The sequence below is a fragment of the Lampetra planeri genome, chromosome 74, assembly GCF_965212315.1.
Source record: "Lampetra planeri chromosome 74, kcLamPlan1.2.h2, whole genome shotgun sequence".
Lineage (NCBI taxonomy): Eukaryota > Metazoa > Chordata > Hyperoartia > Petromyzontiformes > Petromyzontidae > Lampetra > Lampetra planeri.
In genome coordinates this window covers 1451742-1472966 of record NC_136179.1, presented here as the reverse complement: position 1 = coordinate 1472966, position 21225 = coordinate 1451742, and the positions used below count along the sequence as shown (strand labels likewise).

Genomic DNA, 21225 nt, shown 5'->3' with positions numbered 1-21225 from the left:
TCGGGTGTGGGTGACATGACGTCACTAGCAAGGAACTCCTCCCCCTGGCGTTTGACGCCTGATGAGGTCACGCTGAGCGGTGACGTCAGAGAGCGGGGTCAGAGTTCAAGTTTGTTGACATAAAGGGAGCGAGAGTTTCGACTCAGCTTCAAACGAGTACCCGGTTCGGTGTGTAAAAATCGCCACAAGGGAGACAAAGGCGGCCGTGCGTGGTGCTGGCCACCCACCCCCTCGGGTGCCGTGACGACTTCCATCGGTGCTGCTTGCTGTGAGCAGCACTTTGTAGATGTTGTGGCTTGGCTCTCCAGCACACCGCTGGCGACATTTCACGATGACATTTTCACGTCCATAAAAAGAAAATCGCCATACTAACCGATGCCGTTTTTTGGAAAAATGTATCCAATTTTCCTAGCTTTATTTTTCAACGAAAAGTGCATTCCTTGGTTGTGTTTAGCCTGAGTAGACTATATATTACGTCGGCATACTGTGCCGATTTTAGGCCAAATATGCCCAACTTTCACAGCTTTATTTTTGGACGAAAGTTAATTCCTCTATTGTATTTAGCCTTAGTATGCTATGTATTATATTAAAAGTGGAAAATTTTACGATGAAATTTGAAGTAAAAAGATCAAATCGGCATACTTTACCAATGCCGTTCTTGGCCAAAATTTGCTACATTTTCATAGCTAGATTTTTCAAGAAAAACTGAATTCCTCCATTTTGTTAAGCATTAGTATGCTCTAAATTACTTTAAAAGTGAGAAATTTCATGATTAAATTTTCACGTCCCAAAAGGAAAATCGGGTACTTATGCCAGTTTTATCCAAAATAAGCCACATTTTCATAGCTTAATTTTTCAACAAAATGTTCATTCATCTATTGTATTTACCCTTAGTATGCTATGTGTTAGATTAAAAGTGGAACATTTTATGATGAAATGTTCACGTCCCAATATAGAAAATCGGCATGCTAACCTATGCCGTTTTGGCCAATAATGGCCAAATTTTTACAGCTTCATTTTTCAACAAAAGTACAATCCTCGGGTGTGCTTAGCCTTAGTATCCTATATATTACATAAAAAAGTGGGAAATTTCACCATGACATTTTTAAGTAAAAAGGCTCTGACATTGTTGTCTTTGCCTTAAAAAACAGACGGGCAAAGTGTGCATGACCCAAAACTTTTTTTCCAAGCAAGATACATCAGCAACAATGAGGCCATTTGCTTAATTCTTGGCTTCCCCATCCATGACCGTTCCCCCAGTCGTCCATTTGGCACTTCACCTCCAAAATGGTCAACGCATCTATGTCACCAAAGGAAATGCCCAACAACAGGCCCTGGCTCTACAAGATACCACCCTTATGGCGTTCTTGGTTTTGTGCCCAAGTGACCCATTTGCTGCCAACCTGCTCTACCATTAAGTTCCCTCCTACTATACATGTGTAGTGACATAAGACGTCACTACTGTGTCGGCCCGTACGAGGGCTGGGGGCCCCAAGAGGGTGCCTGGGGGGGTCACGTGGTGGAGGGACCCAGACCTCCCGTGAGGTGGGGGAAGGGAGGCGTGGCCTGGGAAGGGAGGCGTGGCCTGGGCAGAGCCGGCCATGCCAGAGCAGATATAAGCGTGGCGTGAACGCAGAGCGAGGCTGTTAAACTCCGAAGTGAAGACGGCATCATCAGTCCTCAAGTCCCGGGTCATCGTCCAGTCTGTGTCGTGTTCCAGAGTGTTAGTGAGTTGAGGAAGGTGGTCACCACCTCATGTACAGTGTTATATTACTTACCGTTTAATAAATAGTGTTGCCTCCAAGCTGCGTGTGTGTGCACCTAATTCGAACCCACTACATTTGGTGTCAGAAGTGGGGTTCGAACCCACTACATTTGGCGTCAGAAGTTGTGGAAAAATAAATATTGCTAGGTGTTATCCTAGGGAAGTAAAATGGGCACACAAAAAACAAATATGAAACTCACCTGGACGCCTTCGTACGACGGGGACGGTGTGACGACCATCCTTCGGACAGCCCCGGGGATGGCAGCCCCGGTGACAGAGAGAGATGGCACTGCACGCGGAGCGGCGGGACTGGCATCGCACTGCTGCTTCGCCGCCATTGGGAACGGAGCGACGGAGCCGCGGGGAGAGGACACCATCGTCGCTGCGGGGGCTGGCGGGGGAGGCCCGGGCATGCGGGCCACACTGTGGGCCCGCCATTTCGGCGGCTGGTCGGGGCGCTGTTCCCGCCAAAGCGCCGCTCCCGCCATTTCGGCGGCTGGTCGGGGCGCTGTTCCCGCCAACTCGACGGCTGGTCGGGGCGCTGTTCCCGCCAAAACGCCGCTCCCGCCAACTCGGCGGCTGGTCGGGGCGCTGTTCCCGCCAAAGCGCCGCTCCCGCCATTTCGGCGGCTGGTCGGCGCGTTGTTCCCGCCAAAACGCCGCTCCTGCTGCCGAAATGCCGCTCCCGCCGACATCAACGCCTGCGGAGGGGGAGGTCCACACGTTCGGGTGGCGCAAGAGCAGGCCGTATTCACCATGCAAGATTCTTCGGGGTGTCCCAGTGCTCCACCTTGCCGCCCTCCGCTATTCACAGTTTGCCAGGCGAGTCGTGACATGACAAGCACCCGGCCCCAAGAAAAATAATAATAACTCCACCCATCTTGCATGTGCTGGGTTGCGATCGCGTGTTTTTTTTTACTCGCTGGGTTGCGGAGCGTGTTCGTCCGGTTGTGTGCGTGATAAATTGACGCGGCGTCCATGCGGGTGTCTGCTTGTAACAGTGTTGTTGTTAATTACGGCGTCGAGATCGGTATCCTCAGGGTGTAGTTAATGATTAATTCGTTGTTGGGTGTCCCGAGCTCCGTTGATATCCTGTAGGTTGCCGTGTTAATGACTCGTGTTGTTACATCATTTTGTTGCGAAATCGCCATTGTTATTGTGTATACTGTATGGAGTTTCGCTCGTGATTGTCACGTGTAACTGTCAGAAACTTTGATCGTCATTGTTGCCAAGGTACAGACCGCATGGATCTTTGCTCGAGAGTGTTTTAAGGTGTATGGACTGTTGGGTAATTGCTTGTAATTATTTACTATGTACGGATTGTCTGGAGTATTGATTGTGTGTGTTGCCATGGATGTAGCATTGCTCCAAATGATTGACTGTACGAACTTCGTATACTGCATATACGGTATTAATCAATTCGGCGATTGAGTCCCATGGTTAATGTTGAAGGGGATTTTGAAATGACAGGTTCGGTGTGTTTCAAACTCACTGGTTGGTTCCTGTCCCGTTGTTGCACATATGATGTCTTTTGTGCGGGAATGCCTCTTGTGTTCTACATGGATCGGGGGTGTGTTTCCGTTAATTGCCGTCAAATTGCGTTGCTCTCTCAACTCGGTTGGTACAGCTGCATGCTGCAATGCGAGTCTCGGAGATGATGTGTACGGGATACGGGATGTGAGGTGTTTTTTTGTGACCATTGAATATTCTGGATCGTCACAAATTGTGCGTACCTGTTCGGCATTGGATCCTAATTCAAATTGTATGTGTTGTGATGGTGTTAAATTGCGATTGTGTGGGGGATGACTGCCTTGGTTTGTGGCTCTGCCGTCATTGGTATGGAGCATTTCGATTGCGATGGTGACATGCTGCCAGGGATTTGGAATTGTGGTGCTGGCTGTCACCTATCTTGGGGCGCAGATCCTGACCAGGATGGCCCAGGGAGTGTTGCGTGTCTAACACGAACGTTGTGGTCCCGTCATGCTATGGCTGACGGCTTGACCTGACAGCCCGGAGATTGAAACACTCCGTGGCATGTCTAGCCTAATGGGCTGTGCGCTCACATGGCTCGGAGAGTGTGGTCCCGTCATGCTATGTCTGACGGCTTTACCTGACAGCCCGGAGATTGAAACACTCCGTGGCATGTCTAGCCTAGTGGGCTGTGCGCTCACATGGCTCGTAGAGTGTGGTCCCGTCATGCAATGGCTGACGGCTTGAACTGACAGCTCGGAGGTTGAGACCCTCCGGGGCGCGTTGAAACAGTGGGCTGGAGATTCGTAGTGTTCAGGTGGAGTTGTCCTGTTACGTGTAACTGTATCCCTTCAGTTGTTAGGGTGCATGTTGTGCAGTGAGTGAACGATGGGTCGTCTCAGCTCGGTCGGTACAGCTATATGCTGCGATGCAAGTCTTGGAGAGCGACTGGGTTAAAATCCCCCCCGATATGGCCGACGCGTGCTACTGGTTGTGACGCCGCGTCGGAAAGGCGGTGGGGTGGTAACATGGAAATTCCCCCCCCCCAATATGGCCGACGCGTGCTACTGGTTGTGACGCCACGTCGGAAAGGCGGTGGGGTGGTAACATGGAAATTCCCCCCCCCCGATATGGCCGACGCGTGCTACTGGTTGTGACGCCACGTCGGAAAGGCGGTGGGGTGGTAACATGGAAATCCCCCCCCCCGATATGGCCGATGTGCACGGTTTTAGGATGGAGACCCCACGTCGGAAAGGCGGGGGGGTGCTAACGGGTGACTGTCATGTCCGAAGAGCGGAGGCGAGTGTTCGTTGAGTGATGCCTCAGGAGGGTTTGTTTCTCGTCACAGGAGGCAGTATCTACCTGGCACCTTGGAGTCGCCGGTTATGCCGACCGGCTATGGACTGGGGGGGGGGGAGGGAGTGGAGCATGCGTCAGCTACTCCTGCTCCTCCTGTTCTTAACTCCTGGGGAGGGGCCGTGCCCTTTGGGCCGCTTCTGGCTCCCCAGGGCCTCCAGGGGGGGTGTGTGCACCTCCCCTGGGGGGGCCCGGCCACATGTACTCATGGAAGACTGGCTGCTCTACATGGCTCTCAGACGCCTTGCTCATTGCCTACGCCGTCGTTCCAATGGCCAAACTCACATGTCGGTGATTCTTACGGGGAGGCTGTGCTGGAGCGTAAGTGGGTTAGCCAGTTTTCATGTATATTTGTTGTTGTTAATTCCCCATTTTCTATGCGGTTCCCTTCCTTTTACCCTCGTCGATTCTGTGTATATTACGTGATTGTATTTCTTATCGGTCGCCGGTTATTTATTGATGTTGCTGGTTCAGAGGCACACCTTTTCGATGTTTCACAGTTGTGTTACAGCCGGGGACGGCTGTGTGTTTATACAGAGGGGGGGGTGATGTAGTGACATAAGACGTCACTACTGTGTCGGCCCGTACGAGGGCTGGGGGCCCCAAGAGGGTGCCTGGGGGGGTCACGTGGTGGAGGGACCCAGACCTCCCGTGAGGTGGGGGAAGGGAGGCGTGGCCTGGGAAGGGAGGTGTGGCCTGGGCAGAGCCGGCCACGCCAGAGCAGATATAAGCGTGGTGTGAACGCAGAGCGAGGCTGTTAAACTCCGAAGTGAAGACGACATCATCAGTCCTCAAGTCCCGGGTCGTCGTCCTGGACCAGGCAGGCCGTTGCCTGCCTGGTCCAGTCTGTGTCGTGTTCCAGAGTGTTAGTGAGTTGAGGAAGGTGGTCACCACCTCATGTACAGTGTTATATTACTTACCGTTTAATAAATAGTGTTGCCTCCAAGCTGCATGTGTGTGCACCTAATTCGAACCCACTACACATGGACTGCTAAAAAAATGGAAGCGAAGTGCTGATGACGGTGAATCAGATGCCTTCGGACGAGTCTGCACAGTTCATCCCAACAATCAGCAGTGCTATTTTCTCCCAATGCTTTTCCATGTTGCCAAAAGGCACAGATCTTTCCAAGACCTATAAAAAGTGGAACGAGTTGTCTGTAAAACCTACAGGGAAGCTTGCAATCTTCGTGTAATTCTTGCGCATGATCACCTTATTCATAAAGCTATGACAGAAGCTTCTGTTGGTCAGTCCCCTTTCCAACTGACATTGCTCTTCTGCATGAATCTTCAAGTTTGCAGCCCATCTAACCCCATGGGACTCTGGCAAAATACAAAGAGGGTATGAGTGTGGACATCCTCCATGGAGCTCAATAACAAAATACAAACCTGGACGTCAACTTTTCTGACGTTATCTTCAAACAGGCCCTCATCCTCCTTCACGACAAACTGAACTTTATTGCTGGAAAATACTTCACGTCTATGGGACTACCAACACCCTACAGGGACAACCTGCATGCCCTTGCTCAAGAGATTCTACGTGAAATATGCTATTATGCTATACAGATTCTTACATTTATACAGGTAGGAACAATGTTCCACACTGCCCACCAGGGATTTTTTGTCTGTCTGTCGTGCATAAATAAATATATTAATATATAATATAAACAGCTCTTTGATTGGTGGAGACCTACTGCCGGGTACGGAGAGGGGAGGTGCCTAAGGGAGGAGGGTCAGGGGAGGGGCCTAAGGAAGGGGGGAGTCAGGAGAGGGGCCTGAGGGGGGGGGTCAGCGGAGGGGCCTGAGGGAGGGGGGGTCAGGGGAGGGGCCTAAGGGAGGGGTCAGGGGAGTGGCCTAAGAATATGGGGGGGTGGTCAGGGGAGGGGCCTAAGGATATGGGGGGTGGTCAGGAGAGGGGCCTAAGGGAGGGGGGGGGATAGTTAAGGGGGCTAGCTGCCTGGCTACCTAAAGTCAAGTTATTTTTATACAGGTAGGAACAACAGGTTCCACACTGCCCACCAGGGATTATTTGTTTGTCTGTCGTGCATATTATTTGCTGCGTTAACTCTCCCATGCCACTCGAGGGCATCTTGGTGCCAGTCCTTTCCCACCCCACCACCTCTGTGCTCTCTCCCTCCCCCACCGATGCTGCTTCAAGCAATGGCGAATAGGCTTCAACGTAAATATTAAGAGTCTTCTATTAAGAGTCTTCAAGGCGGTACGTGACTCCACATATATTTCCTTTATCACTAAAAGGACCATGAGTATATTGATAAGCTTTTCTCTCGTATCTCTTGACGCAGAGTAAGCTGCCTATGCACAAATAATATCGTATTGTAAGTTAGAGTACTGGCAAAGAGTACTCAGTGTTTTGTATCTCCTGCACTTTTATTATCGATTTCTACCGTTTGCTTATGGAATATTGTATTGATTCCTAAGTCATGGAATCTATAATCTTCTACTTTTTGAGTGCTTGATCAAACTGCTTGGCGCATGGGATGCATTTTTACAGACGCATGTTGCACTGTCATTGTTCTGATCATTATATATACAATATAAACAATATCTTAAACAACTACGCTGGTTTGGTCTTCTGCGTGCGTGGCCGTACGTATATTTGTTTATTTACTGGCCCGCCCAGACAGCTCACTCTGAGTCGATAAAAATAAAACAGCCGGAAGAGATCGAAAGCATAGGTCTGGCAAGGTTTGCGCCGCAGTGGTGCAGTGCACTGTGGGCGCAGACCCTGCGCTGTGTGAGTGTGGTGTGAATGCAAGTGTGCGAATGGTAGTTACGGTAATATTACGTAAATTTATGTAAAAAAAATGGGTGCTGCGTGCTGCGATTAGTGGAGTCCCCAAACAACTTTACCTTACGAGTAGGCAGGGGTCGCTATACATTGAGTCTTAGCGGAATGAGCTGGCAGATTCACCTGCCGGGACCACGGCCAGTTGCGTAGCGCCCCCTACAGTTTCGCCCATGGGTCAATACCCCCATGGGGCAACCCAGCTGACTGTTTGATGGGTACAATGGGTACTTTTTGGTTTATCCGGCTTATTACCATTATTATTATTATGTATTGACGTTGATCACGTCTCCATGGACGGCTTGCTGTCTACTTCGGTTGTGTAATTGAGATGTTGTGCATGCAGCTGCTGTAAGGGCATGTGTTGCATAATATGCAGCATGTGTCCTCGTATCATGTTTGCCACGGATGCAGTTGGCGTTACTGTACATTTATCATGTTTTGGAGTGCCAATCCCATGCACTTTGAAATGTAATAAACTGTCAAAAAAGGTTGCAGCCCGGCCCCCGCCGCTGTCACTCTCTGGCCGTTGAACAAGCCATATCGGAATTTGCGACATGCCAAAACAATGAGTACAGTGTGACACCACCCGGGTAACTCCCGGGATCAAAATGGGCATTGGAAAGTGATCACTTTATTGAGATGATTATGGTACTACCACAGGGTATTGTGAACGGTTCAGGAGGAGAGGTCTGGATTTGTAAGTCTCACAGTACCGGTAAGAAGCGCCGGGTGGGGGATGCCCTCCACTGGGGTACAAATTCTGTCATTATTAGTGTACGATCATGCAATGTTTCTATCTGCAAGCTGTAATAACTGAAACGATCCCCGTTATTGTTCGATTGAGAAAATGGAGTGACCCACACCTCTGATACCATATGTGAGGAACCCAAAAATCTGATGCATGCGTAAAACACCCACAATGGGAATACGTAAACGTAAAAACACCAACAAAATACATTTTAATATAAGAAAAAAATAGGTGGCCCCATAGCGCATCTGTCTGTGTGTGTACATACAGACGGAGGATGCAGGGGCCAACCTGTGTGCGATCGGAACGGTGCAATTGCTGACCAATGTCACTGTGGATGGCGCACACGCTGACGCACACCGGAGCTGTGTATTTGCGATGCAAGGGCATGGTGGATGGTGGAGCGCATATGGATGGTGCGTTACGAATAAAATAAAGCAAAACAAACCGCTGGAAGCAGTAATGCGAGCAGGCTACCTTGAGAGCGATCGCGAATGGGTTGCGTGTCTGGAAGAAGCCTCACTCTTTCAGATGCCGTACCAGCTTCGTCAACTCTTCGCTACGATTCTGCTGTATTCCATGCCAGCAGATACGAAGGTTCTCTGGGATAAATTCTACGACGAATTGGCTCGCGATTACGAGTACCAGTACCGCCAGCTGACCAACAAAGAAGAAATGGTAAATCTTCTTGGTTCTTTCGGTAAAGTCACGTAGAAGGGAAGTAATAAAATAATGAAAAATAAAACATGATAAAATAACTCTCACGACGTTTTGGCCACAACGCAAGCAGCCGTCCTCAGGTGAAAACCAGGTCTGTCGAGGCGACAGCGTCTGAATGAAACAGCACACGTGCTTGGAGCATATATATAAGCTGGGTTGGAAGGGGGGGAAAGGGCGCCTTGACAAAATAATTTGCATATCAAGAGAAATTTAGCATATTTATGGAAAATGCAGGTATGTGATTAGTACTACTTATGCCCGTGCATTATGCAGGATTAGCAGCATCAAAGGGAGGGGATATGGGAAATGCAGGTATGTGATTAGTACTACTTATACCCGTGCATTATGCAGGATTAGCAGCATCAAAGAAAATAAAAGAAATGGTAAAGTTCAAGACCCTTCACAGCCTCCACGAGTTCCTCACGGCAGGTGGGATGGCTCTGTCGGACTTTGACGACCTCCCGCAGCTTTCCGAGTACCCACACTTGGTCTTGGACTCGCTGCTTGAGAACAACCATATCTGCCGCGAATTGGAAGGATATGATAGAAACGAGCTACAAGACATCATAGAACGTGCTGACAGACTCAACACGAACCAGAGAGAAATCTACGACGAAATTGTTGGCTCAGTCGAAGACAGTCAACCCGATCAAAAGCTGTTCTTCATCGATGGTCCGGGCGGCACGGGGAAGTCCACGCTGCTCAACCATGTGCTGGCGAAGATACGTCTTCAAGGCAAGATTGCGATTGCTGTTGCTTCCAGCGGCATTGCCTCGCTGCTGCTTCCAGGCGGCCGTACCGCGCATTCCACGTTCAAGATCCCGTTGAAACCGACGAACATATCCACATGCTTCATTAGCAAACAGTCCAAGCTCAAAGCATTTATCAAGGAGGCAAGTCTTATCGTTTGGGATGAAGCCCCAATGACGCACCGGTTTGCGTTTGAAGCGGTGGATCGCACGCTTCGCGATATTTTGGACAATCTGCATGAACCGTTTGGAGGCAAAGTGGTTGTCCTGTCCGGTGACTTTCGACAGATTCTTCCAGTTGTCAAGAAAGGAACACCAGCTGATACTGTGGATGCGTGTTTCAAGTCGTCCGACATGCGGTCGAACTTAAAGAAAGTTCATCTGACTGTGAACATGAGAGTCCAGTGCGCAGAGAACCAAGAATCAGCCACAGAACTTGCTGCCTTTTCAGATTTTCTTTTGGAAGTCGGAGAGGGTAGGCATGAAGTTGATCCAGACCTCGGTCCGGATTGCATGAAGATTCCGCGTGCCATGGTGATCGACAATCCTGAATACGACCCAGACAGACGGAGATGAGGACGGCAGTCATCTGCCCGTGCCACTCGGGTTGAAGAGGATTGTCGATGCCATGTACAGTGCAGATGAATTGAATTACCCTACGGTGGCAACGAACGACTACTTCGCTCGCCGCACTATTCTGACGCCGACCAATGCCGCTGTGCAGCGAGTGAATGAGGCTGTCGCGGATCGCCTCAGAGAAGCTCCACAAGTGTACCTGTCTACAGATTCGGTTGAGGACGACGAGAGAGCAGGGTCAGCATTCTTTGAGACAGAGGTCCTCAACTCGGTGAACATCAACAGGGTTCTGCCACACAAGTTGATCCTCAACAAAGGCATCCCAGTGATGATGATGCGCAACTTGAACCCGGACGCTGGCCTGTGCAACGGAACACGGCTTCGCATCGTGGAAATGAAGCCACACGTCATTCACGCGACTATCATGACAGGAACCCATAACGGTGAGGTGTTGATTCCTTGGATCATCTTCATCAGCGACGACACAAAGGACTTCCCATTTCGACTTCCGCGCAAGCAGTTCCCCATTGTCCCAGCCTTCGCGATGACCATAAACAAGGCGCAAAGGCAAACCTGGGATTATATCTATCAACGCCATGTTTCTCGCACGGCCAACTGTACGTGGCACTATCGCGAGTCACGGCAAGATCCAACATCAAGGCGCTTATTGAGGGACTTGACGACGAGGAGGAAGACGGAGTGTACACGAAGAATATCGTGTATCATATTCTCAGGTTTTTTTCCGGTAAAGTCACGTAGGTAAAACATTAAAAGTAATGAAAGTAAAATAAAACAAAACAAAAAAAAAAACAAAAAAAAAAAAAAAATTCACGACGTTTCGGAGGCAACACAAGTCTCCGTCATCAGGTGGGACCGTCACAGCCAGATTAGCTGCATCAATATCGTGTATCGCCAGATATTTGAATAAGTTGCATTCTATATTTGAATAAGTTGCATTATTGAATATTGTCGATTGAGCGTCTCATTAAAATACATATAACCTCACAAAAATAAACATAAAACAATCACCAAAACATGTATATTGTGTCCAGCCACTTTCAACTCTCCACCAACCAAGCGGGCGGCGACTGCTAGTAATAAACGTACACCACTTGGTCAAGCCACTGCGAGATGAAGGCCTAACCACGCCATGTCAGTCATTGAGCTTGTTTTGACCATACTTCACTCCGGTCATTGTGGGTGTGGTGAAGATTGGTAATGGTTTTTTTAATAGGCTTTTGTGCATGCAATTATCGTAAAACCCTTAAAAATTCAATGAACATCCCTAACTGGGCATGTGTGCATGGTGGCAATGGCTGCCTGTGGCCATGTTTACGATTTATCTGGAGTCCACCCCCACTCCCAGCACACTTTCCAGTGATTCAATTAATTGTGATTGATTTACAGTCATGATTTAATTATTTTAATTCATTTTGACCATCTCATTTTTTATTCATACAGTTATTTTTTGGTTACTTTACTTTATCCTCAATGCAACATTGCAAAAATGCTTATTGAGTTTTAATCAGGCTTGGGCAAGACACAATGTGGCTAAAAGGGATAATTACAAGTGGACAGAACTTGGGATGGAATATCAGCCGAAGGAGAAAACACACCTGAGAGAATAACCACCACAGAGATGAAGCAATGAGATCATCTAATGCGCAGGAGCTGAGTGGATCGCAGGATCATGAAGAATGATGACAATATTTTGGAACCTTTTCTCCCAGCAGTCGATTGAGCATGGCTGATGATGATGATGAACACTGGCATGTAATGTACATGCATCGTAAATTATCAAATCTCACGTGCATTGTTTATTTGTCAGGAGCATAATAAACTTCAGTTGATGAATATATTTTACGTGCTTACTCAACACTTTGGGTAGTTGCTAGATTTGTGGGTAAGACACGAGGTTGCCATTTATTAATTTGAAAAATTCTGTTTGGCATTTATTAATTATAAATAATTCTGACATGATACATACATCGTGAGTGTGAAAAGGGATTATTTGTCTGTCTGTCTGTCGTGCATATTTGTCTGTTGTGCACTGCGCAGTTCAGTGACTGTGACTGTCTTGGCATATTGCAGTTTGCCTGACTGCAAAAGTTTGCTGGCGTGATCGCTGACGTTCAGTGCAACCATCGGCGGTGTGGAGATAGTGGGGATGTTCGCAACCATCGGCAACGTCTGTCCACAGTACAGCGGCGGGCGCACAATAAAGGACGAAACGCCCGAAGAGCATGCTGCCCGACTGGAGCGCGCGCGTGTCGCAAAGGCCGAGAAGCGACGCGTCAGCGTCGATACTGAGGATGCCATGCTGGCGTCTCTGGCCGAGACCGCTCTCGCTGAGCAGGACCCTAGTGAGGAGACCGTCAGGTTCCTGGCGAAGTCGCAAAATTTTGCGAAGGATCCGCTTCTGGCGCTGCTGTATTTCCACTTGTGCGCAAACCATCCCGACGCCTTTGTCTTCAACGATGAGAGCCTGCGTGGGCCTAATGGACCCGCGACGCCTGCCAGCTGCCCCAGGGGCAGACTTTTTCCGCCATGTGGAAGTCGTTCGTCAAGGACCTGGACGCCGGCCAGCTGATGGACTTGATTTTCAACGTCATCGGCGGCGACAGTTTGCACCTCGTCGTCATCAACGAGGTCAGCATGCTGCCGGCTGCCTTCCTCGTGCTGTTGGACCAGCGCCTGCCCTCAATATACAATCCACGCGTGGTTTTCGGGGGCATCTCCATCCTCCTGGTGGGCGACTTCATACAGCTGCCGGTTACATGCGGGCGCGATTTATAATCGCGTCATGTACGGCGCCGTGTCGTCGGAAGACCTGATGGCGCGCTCCCTATTCGAGCGATTCCATGTATTCGAGATGACTGAGCAGCTCTGGGCCACTGGCTGTCCGGATCATTGCCGGCGCCTCCAGGGGATGCGGGCGCTACCACGGCGTTACCCGACGGGGACCCGCTGGACGGATGCCGACTGCGCCTTCCGCCCCATCACCGACGACATAATCAATGGCCTGACGGCACCGATTACCAATACCGAGATCGCCGCAGATCCGGCCTGGCTCACGGAATCCACGTGCCGGACGACAGGCAATCGCGATCGGGCCGCCATCAATGCTGCACGTGCTGTACACGTCGCCGTCGCCACGGGTCGACACGTTCTGCGGTGGCGTCGGCGCCTGAAGCGCGACGTTCCTGTCTCGCTGCAGTCACTGCTCTGCCAGGAGGACAATCCCGAGCTGTTCGGGTACTTCGTCGCTGGCTGCCCTGCCCAGATCCTTGATAATGGCAACGGAAACGTCGTCTACAATGTCGTGAATGGCACGCCCTGCACGCTGGTATCCGTTGCGTGGGACAATGCGGACGAACGCCGCGCCACCATCGCCGCCATACGTGCTCAAAGCGACAGCGGCGACGACGGCGGCGTCCTCCGTGTCATTGACGTGCCGATGCCGCCTAACCATATCATCGTCTCCGTGCATGGGGTCGGTGGCCGCATGGCCGCGTCATCTCAACGTCGCTCCGCGCGATGCTGACGGTGGTGTCGACGCGGTCCACATCCCGATCGGGCTGATCCAAGGCAAGCCGAAGACGATCCGGATCGGCAAGGTCACGGTCGCTTACGAGATGCACGCAGTCGACCTGTCGTTTGCAATCACCACATGGAAATGCCAGGGCGCGACGTTCGCGTACATCATCACCCTGCTGGAGTCAAGTCGCGGCAGCCCGAATCTGTCATTCGAGTTGCTGTACGTGATGTTCAGCCGCGTGCGGCAGGCGTGTCGATTCCGTTGTTTTCCTTTGGCACCCTCGTTCCGGAAGGCGCACCTCAAGACGTTGCGGCCGAATATACATTCGACGAAATGGCGAATAGACATTGGCAAAAACGGCATGTGGCAACCACGCGCGGGACCACAGGCTCGCAAGCCACTCGTCCCGCGCGGGAAATGGTCGCGGCCGGAGGAGCCAGCTCCGACGCCGCAAGAGTCTGCTGTGGCAGTGAAGCGGCGACCAAGCCCGCCTTCGCCCGGCGTCACTCCACGTTGTCCGCCCCGTCTCGGTCGAACACGTCGTCTTCGTTTCGGGGTACGGAAGGCTGTTCCCGAACGACTTCCGCTGCTTACAACCTGGCCAGTGGTTGAACGACACCATCATCAACCTGTTCGGGCAGTTCTACTGCCTGCCGCGAGCGGCATACGTCCACCTGTTCAACACATTCCTGTACACAACGTTCTTGGCGGGCCATCTCGACGACTTGAATTGTGTCTTCGATGGCGTGTCTTCCAGGCCGGTGGTGGATCATACCAATGCACGAGCAGTCGCACTGGCAGATCTTGGTCGTCAACGCCACGTGCCCACCAAGGTCGACTGCCATGCTGTTAGACTCAATGGCTGCATGGGGGCAGTCGCGCAATGCCAAGAGCATCGCGGCCTTCGCCAGCAAGGTAGTGGCCCGGCTCGAGCGTACCGAATCGGTGAGCACGCCGGTGGCGATCACCACCGTGGCAATCACCACGGTGCTTGTGCCGCAGCAACCGAACGGCTACGACTGCGGCGTCTACGCCCTGCTCAACATCATGCACCTGGTGCGCCATTACGACAGCATCGTGGCCGTTCAAGGACCAGGTCAGGTGGATTGGCGCGCGTGTAACACGCAGGAGGCGGCGTCACAGCACAGGCGCGACCTGCTGCAGCAGCCGCATGAACTTAAAATACCTACAGCAATAAATCAAGAATCATCATCAGATGCAATAGTAACAGCTACAACCTCCAACACGACTATGGTATCCAACACGGATCGCACTAATGCGCTGTCCAACAAGTTCCTACCTGCCCACTCCGAAGGAACGAGTTGCACGACAGTCAGACAGACAGACAGACAGACAAAAAATCCCTGGTGGGCAGTGTGGAACATTGTTCCTACCTGTAAAATACCCTTTGACCTGTATCAGAAGAACAACGGGTCTCACCCGAGTTATCTTTACAGGTTATTCCAAAACACACTCTTTGTCCTAACATCACTTATTCAATGTTTGACCCTTATAGACAAAATGTTACATGTACACACACAATCATACAAGTATTCATTCTAAATTATGGAGTAATTTTAACAAAATTAAATTACTGCACTGAAATATACTGGAACAGATTACATCGTATTAACAAGAAGCTATTTAAAAAAAAATATGCACCGTCTGTTTAACAGTATGTACAATATACTATTGCGCCTTTCAATACGAGGCCATTGCATGCTGGCGTCTGGGTCAAAATTGAGCAAATTCCAAACAGGATCTTGTCCACATGCAGGCCGGTGCAGGGCCACCACCTTATGCCACACAGGGGCAGCTGCTACCTGGGGATGCTCTTCGAGTGTTTGAGACGAGATACGATACAAAACTCCGAATTGCCGGGGCTATTAAGCACCATATAAATGGAATTATTAAAACATAGTGAATGCTTGGGAGCTTATTGGCTCTCGCTCCTGGTTAGAGATCTACCAAACCCACACAAAGACTGGCTGCTCTTACCCTGCAGGTTGAACTTAGCAATTGATTGTTCAACTTCACATTCTTGTCATTAAAGGCCAGTGACAACGTAGCATCTATTGGAGCGACATTGTGTCAAGTTTACACATCTCCCGGGTCTCCATTTGACTTTGTATTGTCTCAGAGGAAGTCCACCCACACCTCCACTTCCACAAACTGCTGGGAGTTGCCTCGCTCTGCCTCACAGTCAGAATTCTCCTCCTGCTTCACGTTGCCTCCATCGATGTGAATGTCCGATTTTGGAGTTGAATCATCATCTTCACATTTTACCTTCACTTCTTCAATCTTCACCATCACTTCTTCACTCTTCACCGTCACTTCTTCATTCTTCACCATCACTTCTTCACATTTCACCTCGATACCTTTAAAAGTGTCCAAGCTAGGATTTTCTTCCGATTCTTGTTTGATGAGGGATGGGCTCATTGCGGCACTTTGACTTTCACAAGCTGATTTCAGACTCCAGTCCTTGTGGATCTTCTGATGCTTGTGTGTTCTCTGGTGTCTTTCAAGAGCAGATGACTGTGCAAACGCCTTCACACACACACTGCACTTGAAGGGGTTCTCTCCCATGTGTGTTCTCTGGTGTGCATGAAGAGCAGATGAACGTACAAACGCCTTCCCGCACACACTGCACTTGAAGGGTTTCTCTCCCGTGTGTGTTCTCTGGTGTATTACAAGAGCAGATGAATGTGCAAACGCCTTCCCACACACATTGCACTTGAAGGGTTTCTCTCCCGTGTGTGTTCTCTGGTGTGCTACAAGAGCAGATGACTGTGCAAACGCCTTCCCACACACACTGCACTTGAAGGGTTTATCTCCTGTGTGTGTTCTCTGGTGTTTTTTAAAAACAGATGAACATACAAACGCCTTCCCACACACACTGCACTTGAAGGGTTTTTCTCCCGTGTGTGTTCTCTGGTGTGCTACAAGAGCAGATGACTGTGCAAATGCCTTCCCACACACACTGCACTTGAAGGGTTTCTCTCCCGTGTGAGTTCTCTGGTGTGTTACAAGAGTAGATGACTCTGAAAACGCCTTCCCACACACACTGCACTTGAAGGGTTTCTCTCCCGTGTGTGTTCTCTGGTGTGCTACAAGAGTGGATAAACGTGCAAACGCCTTCCCACACACACTACACTTGAAGGGTTTCTCTCCCGTGTGTGTTCTCTGGTGTTTTACAAGAGTATATGAATCTAAAAACGCGTTGCCGCACACAGTGCACTTGAAGGGTTTCTCTCCTGTGTGAGTTCTCTGGTGCCTTGTCAAATGTCCAGGACGATCCGTGCTGTATGCACACCGGTCGCATTGTTGACTCTTGGCACCGAGCTGCGCCGAGTGCCTTTGCTCCATCAGACAAATTCGACAGAGGAAGCGACAGCTGCAGACAGAAAAAAAGTTATATCCACATCAGTATCGATGCACAGAGGAATGCATATTTACACTGTAACACATGACTTATAAGTCGACACTTATTCATATATTCATGATATAGTGAAAAAGTTTACCAAATTCATCACACGGGCTGTTCTGGCACACAATAAGAGGGCGAATGTTCATAAACATGCCTGGAAGCCCTCGTATCTTCAAAATGAATGTTAACCTAAAACTCCGAGCACACAATTTTGGCTGTCTAGCTACAAAAGGAATATTTATGAAAGCTAAATTTATCTGACAAAGCAAAGGGTGTTGAAAATAATACTATTTGTGTTATGCAAAAATGTATAAATTAATGTTCAATCGCAACTTAGAGGTGTGAAGCCAGCCAGGCTCACGATGTCCTTGCACGCTGGAATGAACAGATCTGACTTCAGCTGCATGTGTGTGCTGTGTTCTTATAAAGTTCCAGAGGAAAACAAAAACAAACTATTGTTGTCATATAACCTTTGTGTTCAATAGAGTTAATAGACTTAACTGCCAACACAAACTTTATACTGGAACACACTGGCATGGTTAACAGGTGGTGGTGTGTCCAGACCCATGCCTGGCCACTTTCATCCGCTTACTGTTAATGCTTCCTTACTCATCCAAGTAATTCAATGAGGATTAATCAACACCCCCGAGGTTGCGTGTCTCTCTCGCTCCCCATGGTGAGATGTTAACTACCTCTCCTGGCATACAGGAAGTCGTCGGTTCATCCTAACCCTGAAACCTGCTGTATATTTTTAGTTTGCGTGTGTTTCTCTCTTCCCGTGGTCATGTGGATTTCCCTCCGGATCCCCCGGTTGTCCCCACTCCACATGCAGAGAGTGAACACCGCCACGCGTCCATAGTGAACACTGCCACGCGTCCAGAGTGAACACCACCACGCATCTAGAGTGAACACCACCACGTGTCTAGAGTGAACACTGCCACGCGTCCAGAGTGAACACCGCCACGCATTAAGAGTGAACACCGCCACGCATCTAGAGTGAACACCACCACATATCTAGATTGAACACCGCCACGCGTACAGAGTGAACACCGCCACGCGTCCAGAGTGAACACCACCACGTGTCTAGAGTGAATACCGACACGCCTCTAGAGTGAACACCGCCACGCCTCTAGAGTGAACACCGCCACGCATCCAGAGTGAACACCGCCACGCATCCAGAGTGAACACCGCCACGCATCTAGAGTGAACACCACCACATATCTAGATTGAACACCGCCACGCGTACAGAGTGAACACCGCCACGCGTACAGAGTGAACACCGCCACGCGTCCAGAGTGAACACCGCCACGCGTCCAGAGTGAACACCGCCACGCGTCCAGAGTGAACACCGCCACGCGTCCAGAGTGAACACCGCCACGCGTCCAGAGTGAACACCGCCACGCGTCCAGAGTGAACACCGCCACGCGTCCAGAGTGAACACCGCCACGCGTCCAGAATGAACACCGCCACGCGTCTAGAGTGAACACCGCCACGCGTCCAGAGTAAACACCGCCACGCGTCCAGAGTGAACACCGCCATGCTGTTGACAAGCCCCACCTTGTTGTTATTGTTGCTGTGGGCAGGTCGCTTCTCAAAACAAGAGCGGTACAGCAGCTCAAGCGGGGGTGGCCTGGTAAAAAATGAAAAAAAAAACCTGTGTATATTTAAAATAAAACCAAGTTACAAAGTAGCGAGCCAGGTGAAGAGAAATTAAAACTTAAGCAAGATACTTTTTGGTTCTTTCGGTAAAGTCACGTAAAATAAATCAATTAAATAATAGTTTCAGTTTCATTTATTTGGTATAGTCCTGTGAGCCATTCGGCTCTTGAATAAGATGCAACCGCAACAAACAAAAAACAAAAACATGAACGAGAAAACATCTTAAAGTGACTATGTGACTGTGCAAACATAAAATCCAGGGAAAAACAGCTAAATATTCCACAAAAAGCATCGTACACCAACGCTGTGTGCAAATAGCATACGACCTTTCTATTGCAACACAAGCAATCATCATCAGGTACAAATGAAAGAGGAAAAACCTAGTAAACTTATAAATGTAATGCAATACAACACAGAGAGTCAGCTAACATAACAGTCAACACCCCAACTGGTTGATAACATTCTTCCAAAGATTGCTCAATTTGAGAGAGAGACAAAACACAGACACGGAGACACAGACAGACACATAAGCAGAGAGAGATGACACAAAGACACACAGAGAGAGAGACACACACACAGACACACAGAGAGAGATGACACAGACACAGAGAGAGACACACACACATAGACACACAGAGAGATGACACAGACAGATGACACACACAGGCACACAGAGATGACACACATAGGCACACAGAAAAACAACGCCTGTGTCGAGGACTTAGAGAAAGGGGGGCAGAGAGAGGGGGGGTAGAGAGAGAGGGGGGGGGGGGGTAGAGAAATTAGCATGTCAAGGCAAGGCCGTAGCCATGGAGTCAACATTGGGGGAGACCAAATCTACCAGGGGGTCTGGGGTCCCCCCCCAGAAAAATTTGAAAACTAATTTCCTGCCATTTCCTCCCTAAAATATTTTTTAAAGTTCACTAACACATGGGATGGAATTTATTTTATTTTATACAATAATGCCTAATAGTGTATTGTATTACATTGCTATGTTTTTTCTTTTTAACCTTTTCTTGTTTCATAGTGTGTAATGGCAGAGATTAGGGATTCATAAAGTACAACGCAATCATATCAACCGAAATCTATGCATTGTTATATGAAGACAAGTCCAGATTTTGTGGCCGAGGTTTAGCAAATTGTTTTTATTAACATAGCATCGCAATTATTAGTTAAAAATATATTTTTATAGCAATATATTGGGGGGGGGGGGGGATTTTGAGCAAATTTGATTATTGGGGGGGGTATGTCCCCTCAATATATATTATAATTATTATAACATATTATCATTATTACAACATATTATAATTATATATTTTTATTAAAATAACATTTATTAATTATTACAACATTATAATTATTACAACATATTATAATTAGGGCCTTGTGTCAATGAGAGATTTGGAGGTTTGGTGACTGCACTTAATCAAACTTCTTAACATTTGAAATGTAATGCAATGCAACACAGAAAGTCGGTCAACACACAACGCGTAGCCTGGCTGATTACGTTCTTCCACAGATTGCTAAACTAAGCGAGAGAATTGAAGCAAACGCGATCAGCCGAGGGCAGGAGGCAAGGCCCCGCGTTGTAAAGTTCCAACCTGGACATCGCTTCCATGCTCGCTGCTACTCAATTGACATCTCTACGAGAGAGAGAGCGAGGCTCTACCTCGGTAAACAACAACAACCACAACAACAACCACCACAACCACAACCGCGATGAGAATTTCTCACCTCGGATTTCAGTGCACGGGCGGAGCGGCAACTTCCTGGTTCCTCGCGACGTCACGCGGCAGCAGGTGACATGACGTCACTTGCGGGGTACAATGACACTCCCCTCCCACAATGAGCGGCTCTCAACTCGCGACGGCTTTCACGAATACATTATGTTAATTAGCCGCCAGTCACCCGGCGTGGCTTTGCCCAAATAAGGATTGGCACTGGGACATATCGGCTGCGGCCGAGCGGAGGTGACGTCACGCACAAGAGAGCCGTGGTCGGGGTAGGTGACATGACGTCACTAGCGAGGCTCACCTCCCCCTGGCGTTTGACGCCGATGAGGTCATGCTGTGCGGGACGTCAGAGAGCGGGGTCAGAGTTCAAGTTTGTTAACAGAAGGGTAGCGGCAGTGTCGTGGTGAGCGCTGCGCTCCGCACCGACCAGCCGAGTTCCATTCCCGCTCGTGGCCAACACCGCCAGTGACGACTTTCTGAACCGGCCCTGAGCCTCCCCTACCTCGACTCAGCCTCAAACGAGTACCCGGTGCGGTGTGTCAACATCGCCACTAGGGAGACAAAGGCGGCCGGGCGTGGTGCTGGCCACCCACCCCCTCGTGTGCCGTCCCACCCTTAATAGGTGCTCGCTAACAGCACTTGCCCCTACAGTCTGTTAAGGCTATACAGGGGATCTTTG

At 49.5% G+C, this 21225-nt stretch overlaps 1 pseudogene across 1 annotated transcript in view; it reads right to left on the bottom strand.

Annotated features, from left to right (window-relative positions):
- LOC144737808 (uncharacterized) overlaps positions 1 to 20674 on the bottom strand; it is a 99225-nt pseudogene extending 78551 nt beyond the window's left edge. The window contains exons 1-4 of the transcript XR_013589079.1: positions 20548 to 20674; positions 18712 to 18784; positions 15867 to 17121; positions 12761 to 12883 (exon numbers count right to left, since the gene is read on the bottom strand). The product of XR_013589079.1 is annotated as an uncharacterized LOC144737808 (transcript). The remainder of the gene's footprint in view (positions 1 to 12760; positions 12884 to 15866; positions 17122 to 18711; positions 18785 to 20547) is intronic.
- Positions 20675 to 21225: the final 551 nt, after the last annotated feature.